This window comes from Podarcis raffonei, chromosome 14, assembly GCF_027172205.1.
Source record: "Podarcis raffonei isolate rPodRaf1 chromosome 14, rPodRaf1.pri, whole genome shotgun sequence".
In the NCBI taxonomy this organism is placed as follows: Eukaryota; Metazoa; Chordata; class Lepidosauria; order Squamata; family Lacertidae; genus Podarcis; species Podarcis raffonei.
The window spans coordinates 51,677,726-51,683,725 of NC_070615.1; the positions used below are offsets into that span (position 1 = coordinate 51,677,726).

At 52.5% G+C, this 6,000-nt stretch overlaps 1 protein-coding gene across 1 annotated transcript in view; it reads right to left on the bottom strand.

Moving 5' to 3' along the window:
* Window positions 1-5,637, bottom strand: part of RADIL (Rap associating with DIL domain) — a 69,491-nt gene extending 63,854 nt beyond the window's left edge. Inside the window, exon 1 of the mRNA XM_053365484.1 lies at window positions 5,506-5,637. The gene's annotated coding sequence lies outside the window, so the exon portion shown is untranslated. The remainder of the gene's footprint in view (window positions 1-5,505) is intronic.
* Window positions 5,638-6,000: the final 363 nt, after the last annotated feature.

The window sequence follows — 6,000 nt, forward strand, 5'->3', positions numbered from 1 at the left end:
TGTGTGAGTGCCTGGAGGCGGATGGAGGATGAATGGTAGCTAACAGATTGAGGTTGAATCCTGACAAGTCAGAAGTACTGTTTTTGGGGGACAGGAGGTGGGCAGGTGTGGAGGACTCCCTGGTCCTGAATGGAGCAACTGTGCCCCCGAAGGACCAGGTGTGCAGCCTGGGAGTCATTTTGGACTCACTGCTGTCCATGGAGGAGCAGGTTAATTCTGTGTCCAGGGCAGGTGTCTCCCACCTCCATCTGGTACGCAGGATGAGACCCTCCCTGTCCGCTGACTGTCTCACCAGACTGGTGCACGCTCTAGTTATCTCTCGCTTGGACTACTGCAATGCCCTCTATGTGGGGCTACCTTTGAAGGTGACCCGGAAACTGCAATTAATCCAGAATGCGGCAGCTAGACTGGGGACTGGGAGTGGCTGCCGAGACCATATAACACCGGTCTTGAAAGACCTACATTGGCGCCCAGTACGTTTCCAAGCACAATTCAAAGTGTTGGTGCTGACCTTGAAAGCCCTAAATGGTCTCGGCCCTGTATACCTGAAGGAGCTTCTCCACCCCATCGTTCTACCTGGACACTGAGGTCCAGCGCCAAGGGCCTTCTGGCGGTTCCCTCACTGCAAGAAGCCAAGTTACAGGGAACCAGGCAGAGGGCCTTCTTGGTAGTGGTGCCCTCCCTGTGGAACGCCCTCCCACCAGATGTCAAAGAGAAGAACAACTACCAGACTTTTAGAAGACATCTGAAGGCAGTCCTCTTTAGGGAAGCTTTTAATGTTTAACAGACTACTGTATTTTAATACTTTGTTGGAAGCCGCCCAGAGTGGCTGGGGAAACCCAGCCAGATGGGCAGGGTATAAATAATAAATTCTATTCTAATTCTATTCTATTTCTCGTATCTGTCCCGAATATTCCAGTTGTCAGCTTCATTGGATGCCCATTCAAAGCACATCCTTTCCCTCAAAGAATTCTGGGGGCTGTAGTTCACACCTTGCAGAGCTACCGTTCCCCAGCCTACACTCAAGTAGGACCCTGGAAGAGACACATGCATGTTCTCTCCCTCCTGGTCTTTCATTTGGGAGCTTCAAAAGCTTTATTCAGCATGAACATCACCGGCACACTTAGGGATCCGCAGAGTCTTCGCAGCTTGTGTAACAGACCTCAGCAACTCAGCATTTTGGCTAATCTACTTTATTTACATCTAAACACACACGGAGTACTGCAACATGGCTCCCTCTCTCTCCAGCATCAGACAGCAAAGAGAAAAAGAACAAAGGACAATAGTCCCACTTCACAGAACACAGGAACACAAACATCCTGTCTCTGTCACTTCCCACTCTGTGGAATGAAAACATACACCATCATGTGAAAGACAACAATCCCATGACTGCAGACAAAGAGCAGGAATTCTAACAGTTCACGCCTCGCAGAGCTACCATTCCCCACAACCCTTATAAAACCTCAGAATAATCGTAGGGCTGGAAGGGTCCCAGGGGGTAATTCAGTCCATCCCTCTGCAATGCAGGAATCTCAGCTGAAGCATCCATGGCAGGCATCCATTAAGAAACTCCAGTTCCCAGGATTCTCTGGGAGAGAAAAGGCGTTTGCACGCTGCTTTGTGTGTGGTTTTCCTCCCTCTTGCGCCTCACAAGGATGCTTCCTCCCTGGGCTCTCTCCCTTCTCCTCCCCTGCGTGTCCATTTCTGCTCCGCTGCCAAGGAGCTCCTTTTGCGCACTGGCGCGTCCCCTGATTCCCACACCTCTCGGCCCGTCTCCATTTCAGCGTCTCTGCGTCCAGGTCGCCAGCTCACCTTTCCGGTCCATCTGCCTCAACGATCGTCTCAAGGTCAGCCTGTGCTGCAGGTCTTGCGCAGCCATTGGAGAGGCTGCTTGATGCAGAGTCAGAACATTGCTCCATCGGGCTCAGTGCCGTCCACACAGGCCGGCAGCAGCTCTCTAGAGCTTGAGAGAGAATCCTCTCCCAGAGATGTCAGCAGGGACTGGACCAGGAATATTCTGCATGGGATTTCCCCCAAATATCTCCCCCTAACCCCCCACTAATCCAGCTGCAAACATCACTCCTGGGCTAGCAGGCCCCACTTTCGATGCCCCACACAACAGCCAGTTCTGCCTGTCTGCGCCTGCTCTATTAGCATGGCTTTTGGGTAGGTATCTGTGTCCACGTTGGCACGATGCATCAGAAACAAAACAGCCCCACTTCAAACAGTCCCCAAGAGTCCTGGGATGTCTCTTGAGGATTGTAGCTGGGACAGCACCATCCCCTCCCAGTGCCACAGTTCCCAGAACGGTTTAAGAATCGTTTCCTCCTCCGCACAAGGTGCCGAGCCAAGGGAGCACAAAATAATAGTAAATAATAAAAATAATAATACAGTGGACGCTCAGGTTGCGAACGTGATCCATGCGGGAGGCACGTTCGCAACCTGCAGTGCCGCATCTGTGCACGCTGGGTTGCGATTTGGCACTTCTGCGCATGCACGACTGCTGACACCCGGAAGTAACCCATTCCGGTACTTCCGGGTTTCGGCACGTCCGTAACCTGAAAAAATGCAACCTGAAGCATCTGTAACCCAAGGTATGACTGTAACAACAACAACAATACCTATATTTATATGGGTTCCTACTCAGAGTTAGGCCCCGGTCAGATGTGCGATTGAGTTACTGCAGCTAGAACATAGAGCACTTGAGAGCCAGAAACTGAGAGGGCCCCCAATAAATTTTTAGGGTGTCAAATTTTGTCCTCGCTCATGGCACCATATTACCAAAGTCCGCCCCTGTCCCCTGGGACCTGTCATCCCCTCCCAGGCACCCATGTTGCTGTTAGGACCGTATCATTATTGATTATCGATCCCCCAGCCTTCACTCTAAAGTTCCATGGCAGGTTGCAGCATTAAAACACCTTAGGACAACTCAGCAGTGGACTCTAAGCCTCTTCTCCTTCGCCAGAGGTTTTCAAGCAGAGGTTGGACGGAAACCCGTCAGCTGTGGTCCCAGGCATTGCAGGGGGGTGGAATAGAGGACCTCCAGGGTCCCTTCCAACTTGTCGATTACATGATTCCACAATGTGATGGCCTGGGACTCGGGCTCAGATTCAGAGCCAGAGGAGTCTCAGTCCGCACCGGATCCTTTGCCTCAGGCGGCATCTGAACCTAGTCTGGGGCCTGATCCTGAAGAGCTCCAGTCTGCACAGGTTCCCCTGCAACAAGCACCAGCTGGGCCGAGTCAGGGGCCTGAGCCTGCCCTGGCTCCAGATGTGGGGACTACCTCGTTGCCTCCAGCTGGGCCATCGCTTACAGCTGCTCCACTACCGGTTGGGTCAGGGGAGGCTGAGGCGGCCCCTGGGTCTAGTAACCCACCGACGTCTCCCAAGCTGCAGAGACTGAGGTCTGAGAGAAGGAGAGATCTGAGTACTTGCAGGAGGAGTGCTTGCCTTTGGGCGAGACAGGGAGGTGAGTCGATGGGGGATCAGGACCAGCTGTTATCCCAACAGAGATAAAAGGCTGTCAGACCCTGCCCCAGGTTGCGGAAGCAATGTTGCTGTTTGTCAGAACCTGCCTGTGATCCTGTACCTGACCTAGCCCTGTTTCCTGCCTTGGCCCTGTCGGACTGACTCCTCGCGGAATCCTTGGATTCGGGACTGGACCTGGACCGCGTTGCTCAAGTTATCCCCGGACCCAGCACACACAAACTTCCAACTGTAAAAATAAGGTGGGTCCTAAAGACATACACTTTGAGAGTCCAAAGCCATGGGCCAAACTCTCAGCTCTCAGCTGTGCGTCTGTTACGGAGTCCAGACCTTTCGCGAATCAGCTGCACTTGCAAACTCCCCTTTGGAGCCACTCTGTCCAAAATGCTTCTATTAGCCGCTTAAGTAATCCGGGGTAACGACCGACTTTGGGTCCCAGCCTCACAAACCTGTCGCTTTTCGTGGATGGAGGAAACATCTCTCCTAGTGCCACTTGCCATGGAGGAAGAGGAGGAGGAGGAGAGGGCTCTCAATGTCCACATAGTCAGAACAGCTCTCCTCTGCCTCCACAGTCAGAGGCAGAAATGCTCCTGAACACCAGGTCCTGGAAGCTGAAGGTTGGGAGAAGAGGGCGCATGTGCCCGGATCCTGCTTGCTGCAGGTTTCCCTGAAGAGGCACCTGGTTGGCCACTGAGAGGACAGGATGCTGGACTACTTGGGCCACTGACCTGATCCGGTGGCCAGCCTCTCTTTACAGAACCTCCAGCTCCACATTCCTGCATCATTGTATTTGGCCACTGGCCTGATCCTGCAGCCAGCCTCTGAAGGCAGCCCTGTTTAGGGAAGCTTTTAATGTTTGGTGCATTACTGTATTTTAATATTTTGTTGGAAGCCGCCCAGAGTGGCTGGGGAAGTGCAGCCAGCCAGATGGGCCGGGTATAAATACTATTATTATTATTAGTAGTAGTATTACTATTACTATTATTACTATTATTTTCTTATGTCCTTGTTCCTTCCTGGCCACATCAGGGCCATGAAATTGCACTTATCTTTTTTAAAAAACCCACATTCAGTGATCTCAAGGGTCCGGTGCATGGATCCTGACCAGGGCTGGATTTAGGTTGGATGAGGCCCTAAGCTCCTGAAGGTAATGGGGCCCTTGATATGTCCAGCTGTCCTTTGTCAACAACAAATTGTTGCTGTTTTTTGTGTTGACTATATGCTATATGGCAATTTATGGACCTAATAGGTATCTCATGCACATAACAAAACATCTATTTTATCATAAAATACATATTTTATGCGAAGGTAAAGGTAAAGGGACCCCTGATATTTTATGTAGGTACCCTATATATAGAAATGAGCAAAGCAGTGATATTTTAGAGAGCAGGCTAGCAGGCGGAGCTCCTTACTTACATCACAGGAGCCGACACAACACAAAACACTGTTGCTGTAGGTAGGTTTTGTTTTATTTGTTTTTTTATCTTATATTTTGGAAATGTACATCGTTTTCCCCCCTTTAATTTTTTTTTGGGGGCCCCCCAGAGAGTGGGGCCCTAAGTTATAGCTTGTTTAGCTTATTCTAAATCCGGCACTGATCCTGACCCCTTCGCTTCCAAGTCCCTGGCTGGGATCTCGGGATCCGCGCTTGCGTGTCTCTCCGCGGGGCACTGCAACCCGATCGTGCGCGCGGCGCGCTCGTGTGTTTGCGGGCGCCGCGAACTCCGTCTCTATGTCAACCTGTCCCACTTTCTGGCTCCGCCGCTTGGCACGTCCGCGGAGCCCAAATTCCTTTGCACCCACTGCTCGGAGCAGTTTTTTTCTCTTTTGGGGGGCGAGGAGGGAAACCCCTCCTTGGAATCCCCACCCCGCCCCTCTCCCTTTCCCCCCAAAAATTGCGCTCAGGCAGCAACAACCACCTCCACCCCCCGTTTCGCCCTTGCGCTCCTTGCGCTTCCCGGTGCCACTCCGGTGCCACCTTCCAGGGCGCATCCCGAAGTGCCCCGATCCAGCCACTCACCTTCCGCGGCGTCCTCCTCCGTGCGGCGCCCGGGGCATCGTGGGCGTCGGGCGCCCTGGCAGCCGGCTGCTGGAAGTCTCCGGAGGAGGCGAGTCCGGCCGAGGCTCCTTCGCCCTCCAGCTCCGAGCGCACGTCCCGGCCGCCGGGGCGGAGATGAGCCCCGAGCGGAGGCGGCAGCCGAGCGGGTCGCGGCGCCGCCACGTGGCGGATGGGCGGAAGAGCCGGGCGGAGAAGCCAGGATTAGGAACAGCTGGGATGATTTTCTGGGGGTACTCTCAGGTACGCAGTACCCGCCCCGTGTTTAAAATATGGCACTAACTGAAACAACTCTTAAGTTTTAATTTATATATATTTTTAACTGTTGCTGTATCTGTATTGTCCCTGTTATACCTAATTGCAAATTCAAATGTATCTCTATCGTGTTTTATGACTTCCTTGATATTGTATGTGGGCTGGAACTGGTCTGTGACCGAATTAATAAAATTCATTCATTCC